Source organism: Hypanus sabinus, chromosome 22, assembly GCF_030144855.1.
Source record: "Hypanus sabinus isolate sHypSab1 chromosome 22, sHypSab1.hap1, whole genome shotgun sequence".
Classification (NCBI taxonomy): domain Eukaryota; kingdom Metazoa; phylum Chordata; class Chondrichthyes; order Myliobatiformes; family Dasyatidae; genus Hypanus; species Hypanus sabinus.
Window position 1 is genome coordinate 45,952,088 of NC_082727.1, and position 19,229 is coordinate 45,971,316.

A 19,229-nucleotide genomic window follows, 5' to 3' on the forward strand; every position below is an offset into this window, starting at 1 on the left:
GCAAAACTTGCAGAAAATGCAACAAAGTTGGACACATACAAAGAGCATGTTGGGCAGACAAAAATAAGTGGACTACACAGGGAAGAGAAAAAGATAAGGAGTAACAGTTTCTAAAAGGGCACTAATCCACATGTTGTTGATGAAACATCTGATAATGATGAGAATGACACAGCACTGGTTAGCCCTGAGACTTACAATGTGAGAACTGACAAGAAACAAGCAATTTGACTTATCCCAGAAGTGAACAGCAAATTAATTGAAATTGAGTTGGACTCTGAATTAGCTGTTTCAGTTATTTCATGACATGAGTTTGAATGGCATTTCAATGATACTGAACTGAAGCCTGCAGATACACAACTAAGAACTTATACTAGAGAAAAGATAATTCCTGTAGGAATGGCATTTGTTACAGTGAAATACAACATCCAACAAGCCACATTGGGCTTGTTTTTGGTAAAAACAGGAGAGCCAGCGTTGTGGGGCTGTGATTGGCTGAGACAACTACAACTTGATTGGAAATCCAGCTACAATTTGCACGCCACATCCCCTGTGATAGAGTGAACCAAAAGTGAATTAAGAAAGGTACTAGATGATAGCACAGCAGTGTTCAAGGATGGCATTGTAAAACTTAAACATATCAATGGTAAAATCGTGTTAAATCAAAATGCCACACTCAAGTTTTACAAAGCCCATAAAGTCGTCAGTGAGCTATATTTCATGGAGGCTGGAGGAATTCTTTCCAAGGCTGAGTGAAGTCCATGGGCAACACCAGTGGTCCCAGTAGCCAAGAAAAATGGGCCAGTCAGGAGCTGTGGTGATTTTAAGGCCACCATCAACCCAGTACTGAAAGTAGATCAATACCCTCTGCCCAGGCCCAGGGAAACAGTGGAGAAAAACACTTCTGCAAATTGGACAGCTGAGGCCTACCCATAGATGGAGATGAAAGAAGAGTTCAAAATGGTTTTTTTACTCTAAACACTCACAAAGGGCTTTTTTGCCATAATAGGTTTCTTTTTGGAGTAACATCTGAACCTGCACCCAGGTAGAAAGTAATGGACCAGGTGCTGCAAGGCTGTCCAGGCACTCAGAGTTACGTGGATGACATCATTGTTGCAAGTAATGATGACAAGGAACATTTCCAAAACCTTAAGACAGTGTTAAAACATTTAGAAGATTATGGGCTCAGAGCATAATGCAATATGAGTGAACTCTTTCAACAGAAACAGTGGTCACACCATTGAGGTACAGGGATTACACAAATGTGCTAAAGATATTCAACCAGTATTGAGTGTCCCATGGCCAAAGACATTTCACAGTTGTAGTCCTTTTTGGGATTTGTCATTTACTGTTACTAAGGCCTGAACAGATTAGATATGGCAAAGTTATTTCCCATGGTAGGGGATTCTAGGACAAGAGGGTACCACATTAGGATTGAAGGATGTCCTTTTAGAACTGAGATGTGGAGAAATTACTTTACTCAGAGGGTGGTAAATCTGTGGAATTTGTTGCCACGAGTGCCTGTGGAGGCAAAGTCATTGGGTGTATTTAAGGCAGAGATAGATGGGTTTTTGATTAGCCAGGCCACTAAAGGGTATGAGGTGAAAGCAGGGGAATGGGGACGACTGAAAGAATTGGATCAGCCCATGATTGAGTGGTGGAGCAGACTTCATGGGCCAAATGGCCTACTTCTGCTCCTATATCTTATGGTCTTAAGTTCCTGCCAAGCCTGTTTAAAGTGTTCCACTCATTGAACACTTCACTGCAGATTGAGAAGAAATGGCAATGGACAAAACAGCATGTGGTGACTTTCCAAAAGGCAAAGGGAGTGGTGACATTAGATACTGTACTCACACAGCATGAGCCATATCATCCAATAAAACATACCTGTAACACCTTGTCTTATGGCTTAGATGCATTTACGTCACATGTTATGAGTGATGGAAATGAACCTGTCATAGCCTTTGCATCACGCTCCCTTACCACTGCAGAGAAAAGTTACACACAGATTGGCAGGGAGGCCTTGAGTCTGGTTTGGTGTGTAAAATATTTCAACTAGTACTTGTATGGGAGAGTGTTTACCCCCATTACTGATCATTAGTGTCCATTTTCAATCTACAGGAGGTTGTTCCATCAACAGCAGCAGCATGAATGCGGAGGTGGAGTGTATTTCTTGGAGGACAGAATTACAAGATCCAGTTTAAGAGGACAACTAATCATTGAAATCCTGATGGATTGCCCCATTTACCCTTGGAAAAGGAAATAGCTGAAAAGAGGACACTCTTTTTGATGTATTTTCCTTAATGTAAATCGAATGCAGAGATGACCCAAAGGGAAAGCAGAAATGACCCACACTGTCTCAGTCTACATGGCCACTCAAAATGGCTGGAATGTTCAAATGTTCATTTTGTTATCAAAGTACATATGCAGAATACAGCTCTGAGATTTGTCTTCTCCAGATAGCCATAAAATACAGAAAATCATAGAAGTTGTTGAAAGAAAGATATCCCTCCCCCTGCATGAAAAGAAAAACTCGCAAACCGCAAACTCACTCACACAAACCCTAACAGATCACCCAACCCTCAGCGCGTCAATCGGCAACAAGAAAGAATGGGTGAGAACACGAAAAAAGCATAAAATTAAAAACTGAAGGAGGCCAATATGAACTAAAGTCCAATCCATAAATTTCAGAAATATGAAAACATCTCCAAGAGCACCAGGACTTGGCAGCCCCTCTGAGGGCAGAGACGCGAACCAACGGCCTTTCCGAAATCTGCACACTCTCCTCCACATTTGCCTTGATGTTTCAATCTTCTTTGATGCTTTAATCAGTGAGAAATGTAGTCGATTATGGCCCCTCATCTCATCTCTGAGCTTCTCCTTGTGGTAGCTTGTGCTCGCATTTCTCTCCTGGAGTTTTCTCGGGGACGACAGAGTGCTAGCTCACTCGATTGAACTACAGACTGTAAGTCATGGGCTCCAACTGTTTCAAAAACAAAATTAAAATAAAAAGAATAAGTAGGAGATGTAGAAAAACTGAAATGAGTGCCTATTTGGAAGATGCCACTTGAAGAATAGTTTTTTCTAAACTTCCAGAATATGTAGCAAAAACTACATTTTCCCCCCATTTTTACCAGAACTGGGATGAATCTGCTCTTGACAGAGGTTGTCTAATGTGGGGATTGACAGTTGTTGCATCATCCATGCTGAGAACTAAAATGTTTTAGGAGCCACATGCCTGTCATCTAGGCATGGAAGTATTGGCTTGACACTTTGTCTGGTGGCCTGGGATAGATCAGCAGATCAAGCCATGCACTGTTTGGGGCATCAACACATCCAGAAGAAACGAATTCAGAGCTGGCAGAACTGCTTCCTGCAGTTCCAAAGTCAACTTGTACAGCCGACACTGAGGAGCCCCCAGAACCTGAGATTGTTTTACAGCCACAAGTCTCAACTGCCAAGCAGGGTGACCTCCCCCCCACTCCAGCACCCTGGTCAGAAAAGACGTTACCTCACAAGAGTAAGAAATCCTCCACAGCAATGAAATTTTTAGGCCTAGAAGGACAATTTAAAGCTTACTATGCTATGAATGTCTGTATGGTAGCTGTATTATATAGTATACTGGTATATAGTTGTGATGCATGGTATATTGATTTCTCTGTTGTTTACATAATACATTATGGGTTATATGTAAAAGTACATGAATGGCATATGTCATTACACCACCATGTCATAAGTGTGCACCTCACTAAAAGCAAAATGTATCTGCATCTCCTGGCTCACTTCTTGTCTTTCAATGAGTTTTGGGAGCAACAAAACATAACAGTGGAACATAATGATCTCACTCACAGCCCACACAACCTCTTTAGAGAAATAGTTAACACGTACATATTCTGAATTCTGCCTAAAACCATCCTGTAGGTTAAACTAGCCAAGACCCACTGAGCACGCAACATTGAAATCTTTAAAACATTTATTAATACTCAGCAAACTGCTTATCCAAAATAATGTAAATAAAAGCAATATAAGCATTAAATATTACAAAAAACTATCAAAGATTGTATGATGTAGATCACTACAAAATACTATGCTCGAACATGACCTCTATCCTCCTAACAACTTCACATAGTTTTAACCCTTCACGTCAACTCCCGTGTACTTCTCTTTATTACTGGCTTTGAATGCAAATCACTCTGACAATTACCCTTTTCCATAAATTGTTCTTGCTGACAATCAGGAACTTCATAACTAAGTTTTATTTTACAGTGGAAATTCACTGAAAAAAAGAGCAGCAGGTTATAGACAATAGATGGCAGTGTACAGACATTAGAGAAATCTCACCTTTTACTAAATGTAAAGTTGATTTGTTCTATCTCATTGTTCACATTATACGATACAGAGGAGAAAGAAGAGTAACTAGTTATGGCTAAGAATTGACAAAAAAAGAGTGTTTTGTCTGCATGTTATCAAATCTAAAAACAGTAGTAAGAAGTCATAAAATCCTTTCCATATTTGAGAATACATGAAAATTATATTGCTCAAAACATATAGTTCAAAAGATCGGAAGATAAAGAAGATGCAGATGAAAGTAAAGTAGTTGAAAATGGTCACTAAGTTCAAGATTCAAGATTGCTTATTGTCATTCATCAATATGCGAGTGTAAAGAACAAAATGATTGAAATAACTGATAAAGGGGAATGAAATTCAAGATTCAAGATTGCTTAATGTCATATCAAGTACACAAGTGTAAAGGAGAACGAAGTAATTATTACACTGGATGTGATGCAGCACCAAAAAAAACTACAATAAGGCAAAACACAATTAATAGAACACAATAACCCTGGACTCATTAATCCTGAGTTCACAGGAAGAGGATGACTCATAATCTTTTTCAGAAACCAACAAGTCACATATCTTGTTAACACCCACATTTTACATTCAGTTAATTTGGAAATGTATTAAAATTCATTAAAATATGGAAAAACCTAATAGAGAATTTATCATTGCAGAATCCCACTGTGGCCTGAGATTAAAGTGTACCGTGGGCCTATATTGCAATGATTTCAGTGAAGTTGAATGGCTTGTATTTATCTCCCAGAACTATGAACATATGGAAATGGGTCATATTTTTGTCATTGTGTATCATAATTGATAAAGGAAGAAATAATTTGCAAAGAGCAAGAAGTTACAGTTGGCGAGATGCGTGGGATAATTTGAATAGGAACAATATTTTGCTGTATTCAGCAAATAATAGGTGATGCTTGTACAATTGTAAAATAGGTTTTTATGTCATTTTCAAAAAAGCAGCATCATTCTTTAATCCACAGACTCATTATACAACAAGTATTAATTCTATCTACAATACTTATGATATTATCAGACAAAGAAAATGAGACAAAGGCATGGTCAAATTTACCAGAAGCTGGATAAACACACGGGGGAGCAAATATGCAAATAGACAGATTCAGGGAATTGTGTAATAATATTGCACAGAAGGAGGCCATTAAGCTTCTCTTGCCTTCAATGATCTTTGCAAGTGATCTCCAATTAATTTTACTCCCATTTTTTTTCTCAGAGTGCTGTATTTTTCCCAGCTTTACAGTGGTTTATCCGTTCCTTTTTGAAAGTTACTGTTGAATCTACTTCAATCACACTTTTTAGCAGTGATTTCCAAACACAACTCATTGGGTAATTTATTTTTCTCCTGTCACCTTTGATTCTTTTACCAAACCACCTCACATCTGTGCCCTCAGAAAAACGCCTCCCCTCCCCACCCCCTCGTCCCCGGCAACTTGAACAATTTCAGCTTATTTTAGTCAAAACATTCGAGATAGATTTGAATAACTCTCTCAAATCTCCTCCTGATCTTGTTCAGTGTGAGGAAAACATCTCCGGTTCCAGTTTCTTGGAGAACTACTTCTGCCAGAGAATCTATTGATCTCAGTTGGGTTTCTGTATGTAGATTGTGATAATGTGGAATGGGATTTATTAAAAATGATAAAAAATACTTTAGTTTGATATTTCTAATTATTTCTATGTAAGTTATATGCTTTAATTAACTTTATTTTATCAAATGCTTTTAATTGGTGTTTACTTTAATCATGTATTTCAATATAGCACATTTTTAATTGTTGCTGCCTCAGTGAGATTTGACAACTTAAAGGCCAATTTTAGCCTGCAGGTTTGCCTTCTGCTGAAGTTGGTCAGGGCCTAATTGCCACTGAGATTTTGATGTTCGATCAAAGCACGCCTAGCATAAGCTTTGGCCTTTCTCACAGGCACAAGAAAATGATAGCTATGTGTAGTTTCTTAGTAGTGACTTCAATCAGTGGCCCAAGAAAGTAAAAAAAAAGCAATTATCACCAGACTTTGAGGCTTCCACTAAATATTACACTCCAGACTGGAAAACTTCATTAACAAAGACTCTGTATGCTTAGGCATTTCCGAATACTCTACGAGCCACCGTTTTGACTTTTAATTTGCCAATGAATCCATTCTACTGTGCCAACAGAAGTCATTATCAAGATAGCCACCTGCAATATGCTTCTTATCTGGAAGTTTCCCATTGATGACACTAGACGAAGTATTTTTATAATTGTTTACTTTATTTCTTTAGCCTTCATTGTGCAGGATGTAAAAGGATTTAAATCTCCAGCAGGGAAAACTGGATTTAAACTCACATGTCTGAGTCCAAGGACCAAGCCGTGAGATTCCAATCCATTTGCTCAATCATATGATAGCGTTACCTTAAAGTTCAAGATATTACATTTAAGTTCAAAGCATTAATTACAGTTGGAATGAAAAAAACAGTATCAGTGATACTGTCAACAAATCTACTGGATTAATATTTAATGTCTGTCAGGAAATACAACTGCGCTCCAACCCTTTTTGAATTACATGTGGTTGACTCCTACTTACTCCCTAAAATGGCATTGAAGGCCTATAAGTTCAGTTTGGGATGAACATTAAATGCTCTGTCAGAGACATCCACAATTTGTAAATGAATAATTGATCATACAATGCTTCCATTTTGTTTTTCACATTCTATATGAAAAACAGCATCAGATGTTACTGATGTGTCCCATAACTGAATGGCAGTCAGCTTAAAATAAGTTATTTTTGCCTCCAGATTCTTGGCAAACAGAATCAAAACTCTTTTTTTGTCAAAGTAAATATGCTAATAGGAAAACCATCAGTACAGTGCACAGCTGTTTATATTTCCAGCTTTCATTAAGCAATACATTAGCAAGAAAGTGCGTTGATGAATTTGGCACAATGCAGCAGTCTACAGAAACTAATAGCCGCTTTCTACATTATCATTTTAGGTGCAATTAGTGGCTAATTACACAAATGTGTTGTTCTGTAAATCACTGAAAGAGTTATTTTGCTTTGTCAGTCTTATGTTTAAGTACAGACACTATATTTCTGAAGAAATTCTAATATTTGCAGCTATGGGTATCATTTTTCAGAATAATTAGTTCTACATTTTAATTGGATCTTTATCAAATTAAATTATGCTTAATCAACATCAATCAGAAATTTATATAAAAATGTTAGAAGATTTCCCTATTCGTATATGGCAGGTTCTCTATAGGAAATGGGAATAGGACCTGAATGCGACATAAAAATCTATCTGTTATTTAGCCATTTCAAAACACAAAACATAGAACTAGCATGTAAACAATAAATTTCCCCCAAAGACAAAATTCTCAGACTACATAGCAAGTAATGGAAACGTATCAAACATGAACAGAGGTGGAAAGAGATGGTGCTCTTTCTTTTGAAACTTTCCTCTGTCCAATCAACATTTCCATTTCTCATTCATCTGGGAAGAAGACTCCTCTAAACTGGTGAGAGCCGTCGTAAATTGGGGCACTGCTTCTACAAGCACCTCTGCTCCATCTGCCAAAAGGAGAACTTTCCATTGGCCTAACATTTTAATTCCTATTCCCATTCCCGTTTTGATATATCGGTTCTTGGCCTCCTCTTGTGCTAAGATGAGGCCACCCTCAGGGGGAAGGAGCAACACCTTGTATTCCATCTGGTAGCCTCCAACCTGGTGACATGAATATTGATTTCTCCTTCCAGAACTTTTTCTCTCCCCTCCCCCTTCTTTTATTCACCACTCTGACCTTGCACTTCTTCCCACCCGCCTATCACTCCCCACTGGGCCCCTCTTCCTTCACTTTCTCCTATGATCTTCTTTCTTCTCCTATTAGATTCCTTCTTCTACAGCTCTTTACCTTTACCAGCCTCCTTCCCCTTGCTCCACCTATTTATTCTGGCATCTTCCCCATTCTTTTTCAGTCCTGAAGAAGGGTGTCGGCCCAAAACATTGACTACGTATTCGTTTTCACAGAAGCTGCCAGAGCTGGTGAGTTCCTCCAGCATTTTGTGTGTGTTGCTTGGGATTTCCAGTGTCCACAGAGTTTCATGTGACAATTGGGAACAGCTGCTTTTGGGCAACTTTGTATCTGACATGTCAGGTTTTGAAAACCAACTGCAAAGAGTACAGGTCAAGTATGTTTCAGTAAGAAGGAAGGTGAAGTAATGGAGCCTTAGAAAATGTAGACAAGAAGGAAAATGAGATGTATGTAATGTTTAGGAACCAAATTCAAACAGAGCCCTTGAGGACTGTAAAGAAGGCAGAAAAGAACTCAAAAAAGGAAAGCCAAGGGAGACTATGAAAAGTCCCCGATAAAGAGAATCCCAAGGCATTTATACATAAATCAAGAGCAAGAGGATAACAAGGGAGCAGGTAAGACCATCCAAGGATAAAGGAATCAACATGTGCTTGATGGTGGAGGATGTTGGGGAAACCCTAATTGAGTTCTGTGTATTTGCCAAAGGGAATGATGCAGACGATAGGGAGATCAGTGTTGATTATACTAATTTGTTAGGGCATTTCAAGATAATGACTGTGGGGTTTATTGAAGAATGTTAAGGTAGATAGGTCATCAGAGTCTAATTGGATATTCCTCGTAATTGAGAGAGGCATGAGATGAGATTGCTAGGGCCTTGAACAATATTTTCATGTCCTCTCTAGCCACAGCTGAAGTCCTGAAAGACTGGCAAGTAGCTGAAGTTCTTACATTACTCAAGAATGGAAAAATGGAAAACATAGACTTTTGAGGCACACCTGTGGTAGGAACGTTACTGGAAAGAATTTCTAGGGAGAGTAGACATTTGTTATCATTTGGAAAGACATCTCTAACATCATCTCAAATGACGAACTAGTTGCTCAATGCCATCAAGAGAGCATTGAAACCCTCCTCATGAGAAAGTGATGGCTGGATTGGGCATGTGCTTTGAAGGGAATCTGATAACACCACATGCATAGCCCTTCACTGGAAATTGACACAATTGACACAGAAAGAGGAAAAGAGGAATACCTGGCGTTGAACTGTCGAGGGAGAGCTGAAGACCATGAACTACACCTGGGGTACCATTCAGATGCTAGCCCAGAGCAAACAGGAGTGGAGGACCTCTGTTGCTGCCCTATGTGCCACTAGGCATAACCGGCAATAAGTAAGTAAGTAGTCTAAATTAGGGACATAGCTTGTGTGGGACAGGTCATATCCCACTAACTTGATTGAGGTTTTCAAGGAGGTGAGGAAGAGTATTCATGAAAATAGAGCTGTGGATGTTGTCTTCATGGATTTTAATATGGATTTTAGCAATGTCCCTTATGGGAGGTTCATCCAGAAGATTAAGATGCAAGGGATCCAAAGTGAATTGGCCAGTTAGATTCATAATTTGCTTGTCCATAGAAGGCAGATGGTAGTGATCAATAGTGCTTTTACTGGCTGGAGATCTGTGATTAGTGGTGTTCAACAGGGATATTTACTGGAACTTCTGCTGTTTATGATAAATATAAATGACCTGCATGAGAATGTAAATGGATGGGTTAGCAACTATGCAGATGATACAAAGATAATTGGCGTTGTGGGCAGTGTAGGAGACTGGTAAAGGATACATTGGAATGTAGCTCAGTTGCATATATGGATGTAGAAATGGCAGATGGAGTTTAACCTGACCAAATGTGAAGTATAGCAGTTTTGGAGATCAAATGTAGAGGAACAGTGCAAAGTTAGCGGCAGGCTTCTTAACAGTGTTGATGTACAGAGGGACTTTGTAGTTTAACTCCTTAACTCCCTGAAAGTGGTTAGACAGGTTGATAGTGTGTAAAGGCTTGCCTTTATTAGACAATGTATTGAGTTCAACAACTGGAAAGTAATGTTACAGCTTTATAAAACTCTGCTTAGACACAACTATAGTATTGCAATCAGTTCTGGTCGCTCCTTTCAAGGAAAGATATCAGGGCTTTGGGAAGGGTGCAGGAGAAATTTACCAGAATGCTAAACTTCTAAATAGCTCGAGCTATAACAGGAAGTTGGACATACTTGGGTTGTTGTCTCTGGAGCAGGGAAGGCTGAGGGGAGATCTGATAGAGGTTTATAAGATTATGAAGTAAATAGGCAGTGAAGACAACTGGTCAACACACACAAAATACTGGAGGAACTCAGTGGACCAGGCAGCATCTATGGAAAAAAGTACAGTCGATTATTTTGGGCTGAGACCCTTTGGCAGGACAGGAGGAAAAAAGATGAGGAGTAGATTTAAAAGGTGGGGAGGGGAGATACACAAGGTGATTGGTGAAAGGGGGATGAGGAGGGATGAAGTAAAGAGCTGGGAAGTTGATTGGTGAAAGAGATACAGGGCTGGAGAAGGGTGAGTCTGATAGGACAGAACAGAAGGCCATGGAAGAAAGAAAAGAGGAGAGAAGCACCAAAGGGAGGAGATGGGCAGGCAAGGAGATAAAGTGAAAGAGGGAAAGGGGATGGGGAATGGTGAAGGTGGGATGGGAATCATTACAGGATGTTTGAGATATCAATGTTCATGCCATCAGGTTGGAGGCCACCCAGATGGAATATAAGGTGGTGTTCTTCCAGCCTGAGTGTGACCTCATTATGACATTAGAGGAGGCCATGGATTAACATATCAGAATGTGAATGGGAGGTGGAATTAAAATGGGTGGCCGCTGGGAGATCAGACTGTACTACGCTGACTGTATCTTTTTCCACAGATGCTGCCGGGCCTGCTGGGTTCCTCCAGCATTTTGTATGTGTTGCTTAGATTTCCAGCATCTGCAGATTTTCTCTGGTTTGTGATTTGAAAACAACTGGTATTTTTTTTTTGAGGATTGAAATGCCTAATTCCAGGGGGCATGCATTTAAGGTGAGAGGGATAAGTTCAATGGAGATGTATGGGGCAAGTTTTTGTATGGAGAGTGCTGCCTGGGGTGGTGGAGAAGGCAAATATTATAAAGGCATTAAAGAGATCTTAGATGGGCACGTGAATGTCCAAAAAAGGAGGATACGAACATCGTGTAGGCAGATTGGATTAGTTTAGATGGACATTTGATAACTAATATAGTTATTTGACACAACGTTCTGGGCTGAAAGGTCAGTTCCTGTGCTGTACTGTTCTATGTTCTGTGGTACCTTATCTTATAATGACACAGGAAGAGGCCACTTAGCTTATCAAATCTATGCCAATTCCCTATGTTCCAAGCATTTCCCTATTTCTGTGTAAATCTCCTTTAAAAATTCCTCCCTCACCTCACAGCAATGTCCCCTATTACTTGACTCTGACACTCTATCTTATCTATGTTTCTTATTATACAAACGTATTTACATACAATACATTCTTCTATCAGATCTCCCCTCAGTTTCCGATGGTCCAAATAAAGCAATCTATATCTGCCTACTGTTCCATGTAGTTTACACTATCTAATCCAGGCAATATTCTGCTGAACCTTTATGGCACTCTCTTGAAATCCTCCACATCTTTCCTGTAATACAGAGACCAGAAGTGCACGCAATACTCTGAATGTGGTTTAACCAAAGTTTCATACAGCTGCAACATGGCTTCCCAGTTTCTATACTCAGCACGCCAACATATGAAGCCATGTGCCCTTTTTACCAGCTGTCTGCACTTTCAGCAAGCTATGAACTCACACTCCAAGATCCTTCGGGTATATCAAAGACCCTGCCATTGTCCATATCCAGGTAGTCTATATTTCTAAATCAGAGCTTTGAGTACAGCAGTTGAGACATTATGTTGAAGTTGTATAAGTCGGTGCTGAGTGTTTGGAGTATTGTGTGCAGTTCTGGGCACCTACCTACAGGAAAAATATCAATAAATTTTCAAGGATGTTGCTGGAACTTGAGGACTTGAGTTATAAAGAATGGTTGAATAGATTAGTACTTTATTCCCTCAAGTATAGGAGAACAAGATGTGATTTGATGGAGGCTAATAAAATTATGAGAGGTATGGACAGGGTAAGTGCAATCAGGATGTTTCCATGAGGTTGAATGAGGCTAGAACTAGAGGTCATAGGTTAAAGATGTAAGGTAAAATAATTAAAGGGAATCTGAGGGTAACTTCTTCACTTGGAGTGTGGTGCGAGTGTGCAACAAGCTTCCAATGGAAATGATGGATGTAGGTTTAATTGCAGTATTTATGAGAAGTTTGGTCAAGTATATGAATGAGATGGTGTTGGAGGCATGCGGGCTTGGTGTGGTTAAGGCTAAGCTGAGAAACAGGTGAGCACAGACTAGATGGGCTGAAAGGCCTGTTTCTGTGCTGTAAACACCTTAAAGAAGCATTTAGACAGGGACAATAGGCAAGGCATTGTGGGACATAGCCCATATACAAGTGCAGTTTAATTTGGTATCATTGATGGAAAACTCTTTGTGGAATAAAGGTTCTGTTCCTGTGCTGTACTGTTACTGTATATTTGGCGATAAGACCATAAAACCTAGGAGCAGAATTAGACCATTTAACCCATCGAGTGCGCTCTGCCATTTCATCATGGCTGATCCACTTTTTTCTCAACCCCATTTTCCTGCTTTCTCCCCATACCTTTCATGCCCTGACTAATTATGAACCTATCAACCTCCCCCTTAAATACCCCCAATGAACAGCTGCATGTGACAATGAATTCTACGGAATTGCTACCCTCTGTCTAAAGAAATCCCTCATTATCTCTGTTCTAAATAGATGCCCCTCTATTCTGAGGCTGTGCCCTCTGGTCCTAGCCAATCCCCACTATAGAAAACATCCCCCCTCATTCTTATAAATGACAGCGAGAACAGGCCCAGAGCCATCAAATGCTCCTCATATGATCATTCCTGGAATTACGTTCATGAACCTCTGTTGAACCCTCTCCAATGTCAATACATCCTTACTTAGATAAGGGGCCCAATACTGCTCATAATATTCTACCTGAGGCCTTACCAGAGCCTTATAAAGCCCCAGCTTAACATCCTTGCTTTTATATTCTAGTCCTCTCAAAATGAATGTGAACATTGCATCTGCCTTCCTCACTACCAACTCAACTTTCAGGGAATCCTGTAAGAGGAATCCCAAGTGCCTTGCACCTCGGATTTTTGAGTTTTCTCTTCGGTTTAAAAAATGTCAACACTTTTATTCCTTCTACCAAAATGTATGACGATGCACTTCCCAACACTGTATTCCACCTGCCACTTCTTTACCCATTTTCCTAACTTGTCTAAGTCGTTCTACAGCCTCTGCTTCCTCAACACTACCGACCCCTCCACCTGTACTCATATTATCCATAAATTTGGTCAAAAAGCAATCAATTCCATCATCCAAATCACTGACATACAGTACAACATAAGAAGAAGTGGCCCAACACTGACCCCCGTGGAGCACCACTAGTCATTTGCAGCCAACAGAAAAGTTTTCCTTTATTCCCATTGATTGCTTTCTGTCGATAAGCCAATGTTCTATTCATGTTACTGTCTTTCCAGTGATAGCATGGGCCCTTATCTTGCTAAGCAGCCTCATGTGCAGCACCTTGTCAAAGGTCTTCTGAAAGTCCAAGTACACAATATCCACTGACTCACCTTCGTTTATCCTGCTTGTAATTTCCTCAAAATATTCTATGTTCTAAAGAAGTAATTAAGCCATGTAAGGAAATGCTTGTTTTCCAGATACAACAGAAGAATAAGGGGCAATTTTATTGAGTTCATAGTGTTTATAGGGTGCTTTTTGTTTCTTAATCATGTTAGGGAGTATTCTGGAAATATGTGAATATAGTAGATATTATTTCAACAAGAACAAGGCTGCAGTTCTTATTGTAAATGTAAAGAAATTCAGGAAGCTTGCAACTAGCCTTCAATTTTTTTTTGTGTGTAAATTGAAGTACAGGCTACTCCGCAGTCTAAGAGATTGCATATGCAATAGCTAAACGTTAAGACAATGGGGTTGTGTTAATTGGATTGCATCAAACATGGCTAAATTATTTGCCCCATTGTACAAACTGGCAAAGCAGACAGACAGTTAGGGCAAAGAATGCAGGACTGAAGATGTTGTACTTAAACGTGTGTATTATTTGGAATATGGTGGATGAATTTTGTTGCAATTAGAGATCGTTCAATATGACATTGTGGGCATCACTGAATCGTGGCAGAAAGAATGTCAAAGTTGGGAGTTCAACATCAAAAAATATACTTTGTATTGAAAGGACAGGCATAGGCAGCTTGCTTGGCTCTATTGGTAAGAGATGGAATTACATCTTTATGAAGAGGTGACACAGGGTCAGAGAATGTCGAATCTTTGTGTGTGGAGTTAAGAAACTGCAAGGGTGAAAAAACCATTACGGGTATCATATATAGGCCTCCAATTGTAATGGAGGACTTCAATATGCAAGGGGATTGGGAAAATCAAGTTGATGGTGGATCGCAAGAGAGGGAATTTATTGAATGCCTACAACATGGCTTTTTAGAGCAGCTTGTGCTCAAGTCTACTAGGGGAAAGGTTATCTTAGACTGGGTGTTGTGTACTAACCCAGATTTTATTAGACAGCTTAACATAAATCAACCCTTAGGAGGCAATGATCATAATATGATTGAATTCATACTACAATTTGAGAGGGAGAAGCATAAGTCACGTGTATCAGTATCACAATGGAATAAAGGGAATTACAGAGGCATGAGAGAGGAGCTTGCCCAGGTGAATTGGAGAGGGATACTGGTGGGGATGATGGTAGAACAGAGGTGGCTGAAGTTTCTAGGAATTGCTCACAAGGTGAATGATAGATATGTCCTACAGAAGAAGTTCTCAGTTGGCAGGGCTAGGCAACTGTGGCTAACAAGGTAAGTTAAGGACTACATAATAGTTAAGGAAAAGACATATAAGTGAGTGGGAAGTCAGATGATTGGGATGTTTTTAAAATCCAACAAAAGGTAACTAAAAAAGCTATAAGAAAAGTAAATATGAGGGTAAACTAGCCAATAATATGAAGCAATATACTAGAAGGTTTTTTCAGTTATATGAAGAATAAAAGAGAGGTAAGAGTTGATACTGGGCCCTGGAAAATGATGCTGGTGAGGAAGTAATAGAGACAAAGAGACGGCAGATAAACTTATTAAGTACTTTGCTTCAGTCTTTACTCTGGAAGACACAAGCTGTATGCCAGAAGTCTGTGAGTGTCAGGGAGCAGAAGTGAGTGTCATTGCTATTACAAAGGAAAAGATGCCAGGCAAACTGAAAGGTCTTAAGGTGGATAAGTCACCTGGACCAGATAGACTACATCCCAGAATCCTAAAAGAGGTTGCTGAAGAGATAACAAATGCATTGGTCATGAACTTTCAAGAATCACTTGATTCTGGTATAGAAGCGATGGACTGTAAAATTGCAAATGTTACTCTACTCTTTAACAAGGGAGGAAGACAAATAAAAGCAAATTATAGGCCAGTTAGCCTAACCTCAGTGGTTGGGAAATTGTTGGAGTCCATTATTAAGGACGAGGTTTCAGGGTCCTTGGAGACTAATGATAAAATAACTCAAAGTCAGGATGGATTCTGTGAAGGGAAATCTTTCCTGACAAATCTTCTAGAATTCTTTGAGGAACTAACAAGCAGGGTGGACAAACAAGAGGTACTGGATGCCATTTACTTAGATTTTCGTAAGGCATTTATTAAAGTGCCTCATGTGAGATCGCTTAACAACATAAAATCCTATGGTGCTTGTGGTGAACTACATATACCTGTCTGGACATGCCCCCTGCGGACTGCTCCTGTGGCTCCTCCCACAGACCCCTGTATAAAGGCGATTGAGGTCTGAGCCCGGCCTCTCTGTCTCCAGGGTGTAGTATGGTGGTCAACCACTGCTTGTTCATTCTTCCAGTCAATAAAAGCCGATATCTTGCCTTTACGTCTCAGAGAGAGTTATTGATGGTGCATCAGTGCCAGAGGTAAGATACTGGCATGGATAGAGGACTGGCTGACAGGCAGGAGGCAGCATGTGGGAATGAAGGAGGCCTTTTCTGCTTGGCTGCCAGTGCCTAATGCTTTTCCTCAGAGGGCAGTATTGGACCACTACTTTTCACATTGTTTTTCAGTGATTTAGATAGTGGAATTGATGGTTTTGTGGCAAAGTTTGTGGATTATTCAAAGATAGATGGATGGGTAGGTAGTGCTGAGGAAGCAATGCAATTGCAGCAGGACTTGGACAAACAGGAAGAATGGGCAAAAATGTGGCAGATGGAATACAGTGTTGGGAAATGCATGATAATGTATTTTGGTAAAAGGATCAATAGTGCAGACTGTTATCTAAATGGCAAGAAAATTCAAATATCAGACATGCAAAGGTACTTAGGATTCCTCATGCAAGACTCCCAGAAGGTTAATTCACAGGTTGAGTGTATGGTAAAGAAGGCAAATACAATGTTGACATTTATTTCAAGGGGAATAGAATATAAAAGCAAGGAGATAATGCAGAAGCTTTAAAAGACACGATTCAGGCCGCTCTTGGAGTATTGTCAACAATTCTGGGCCCCTTATTTCAGAAAGGATTTATTGTTATTGGAGAAAATCCAAAGGAGGTTCATGAGGATGATTCCGGGTATGAAGGGTTTAACCTATGAGGAGCACTTGGCAGCTTTGGGCCTGTACTCAGTGGAAATTAAAGGAATGGGTGGGGCTCTCATTGAGACGTACCAAATGTTGAAAGGATTAGATGAAGTGGATTAGAGGAAGTTTCCTCGGGTGGGGGTATCCTGAACTAGAGGGCACAGCCTCCAAATTGAGAGTGACCTTTTAGAACAGAAGTAAGGAGGAAATTTTTGTTAGCCAAAGAGTGGTGAATCTGCAGAATGCTTTGCCACAGACTGTGGTGAAGGCCAAGTCTGTTGGTATATTTAAAGCAGAAGTTGATAGATTCCTATTTGGTCAGGGTATCAAGGGATATGGTGAGAGGACACGTGTATGGGATTGGACGGGATCTGGGATCAGCCATGATGAAATGGCAGAGCAAACTCAATGGGCTGAATGGCCTAATATTGCTCCTATGTCTTATGATCTTATGGTCTTATTGTCTTAGCATACCAAACATGGTCACAAGTACAGTATAGGAGATCAATAGTTTTTGTGTACTTACCATATTTGGGAACTCAGAAACAGCTCTGACAACATTAAGTTTGGGTTTCTGGCTCTCTGTCATCTAAAATTTTTAGAATACTTGTGATAGTTAGTTTTTTCCCAAATGGCATTTGGATCTTCAGAGAACTTTTATGAATTACAATCTGCTTCCATTATGTATCTTGAAGGAACATAGTCAACTGAAAGTACTGAAATAAACAATGTTGATGTATCTATTGAAATTGTATTGAATCACCTACCGTTACCTTTGATCTTACGGGTATATAAACGTGATGTACCTTTGGGTTTGTGAGCCTCTAGCAAGAGCATATCCAGAATGATTTCAGCTTGTTGTGATGAACAAAGACTTCTATATCACCAGTTTCAGTGTTTCTCTGGTGACTGTAATCACAATTGTGTCTAGGCCTCCGTTAGTCTCGATAGACCATGGATTTGCACCTTGGAAAGTTTCCGGGGCGCAAGCCTGGGCAAGGTTTTTTTTGTGGAAGACCAGCAGTTGCCCATGCTGCAAGTATCCCCTCTCCACGCCACCAATGTTGTCCAAGTAAAGGGCATTAGGACCCATACAGCTTGGCTCTGGTGTGATCGCAGAGCAATGTGTGGTTAAGTGCCTTGCTCAAGGACACAGGCTTCAGATAACTGGACGAACGCCTTAAGCACTTGGCCATGCGCCAACGATCACAATGACAACAGTAGGATATGGGCATTTCTGGCAAGTCCAGCACTTACTGAACATCCAGAATTACTTGTGACCTCTGCCTTGCCGCACCATTTCGGAAGGTGCAGGCTGACTGCTCCTCACTGCACATACATGTCTCTGCTGTGGAGGGTGTTAGAAGCACCAAGTTTCTGGGAGTGTACACAATGGACAATCTCACCTGGTCTTTCAACACCATCTGTTTTGGCAAGAAAGCACAGCAGTGTCTCCAGTTCCTGAAGAGATTGAGGCAAGAGAGGCTCCTCTCCCCCTCCCCCACCCCCACTGCCACCATTTTAACCAACTTTTACAGGAACACCATCAAGAGTGTTCTGACCAGTTGCATCACTGTCTGGACAGGAATTGCAAGGATTGAGAGGATCACTGGGGGCTTTCTTCCATCCACTAGAGGTATTTATCAGGAGCAGTGCATACGCAAGGACCTTAGCATGGTCATCAATCACTCCCATCCATCTAGCAATCCCTTTGACCCCCCACCATAGGGCAAGAGGTGTCATAGCACCAGGACAGGAACTGTTAGGATGGGAAATAGCTTCTTCCTCCAGGGAATAAGATTACTGAACTCCCTGCTACAGTGCAGGTCTTATTATGGTTGAAGCATCAGTAGCATTATACTGTTTACCTTTTAACCTGTATTGCATATGCATCTTACTACTTGTTAATTTATTTGTGGTAATATTACCTTATGTGTTAAGTGTGTGAATTATATGTTCTGTGTTGTGCACCTTGATCCAGAGGAACATTGTCTCACTTGGCAGTATACATGTTTTTGGTGGAATGACAATAAACTTGAACTTGATGCCAGTGAAGATTTAAAAGTCAACCACACTGCGATGCACCTAGAGTCAGAGCAGGTATTCATGGCAATGCTTCTTCCCTCGTGGATATTACAGAACCAGATGGATTTTTATGACAATCTGGAAGTTTCACTGCCACCATTACTGATACCAGCTTTTTAATTTCAGGTTTACTTAATTAACCATATTTAATTTCCCCAGCTGCTATTGTGGAATTCCAATTCACGTTTTTGGATTCTCTCAATG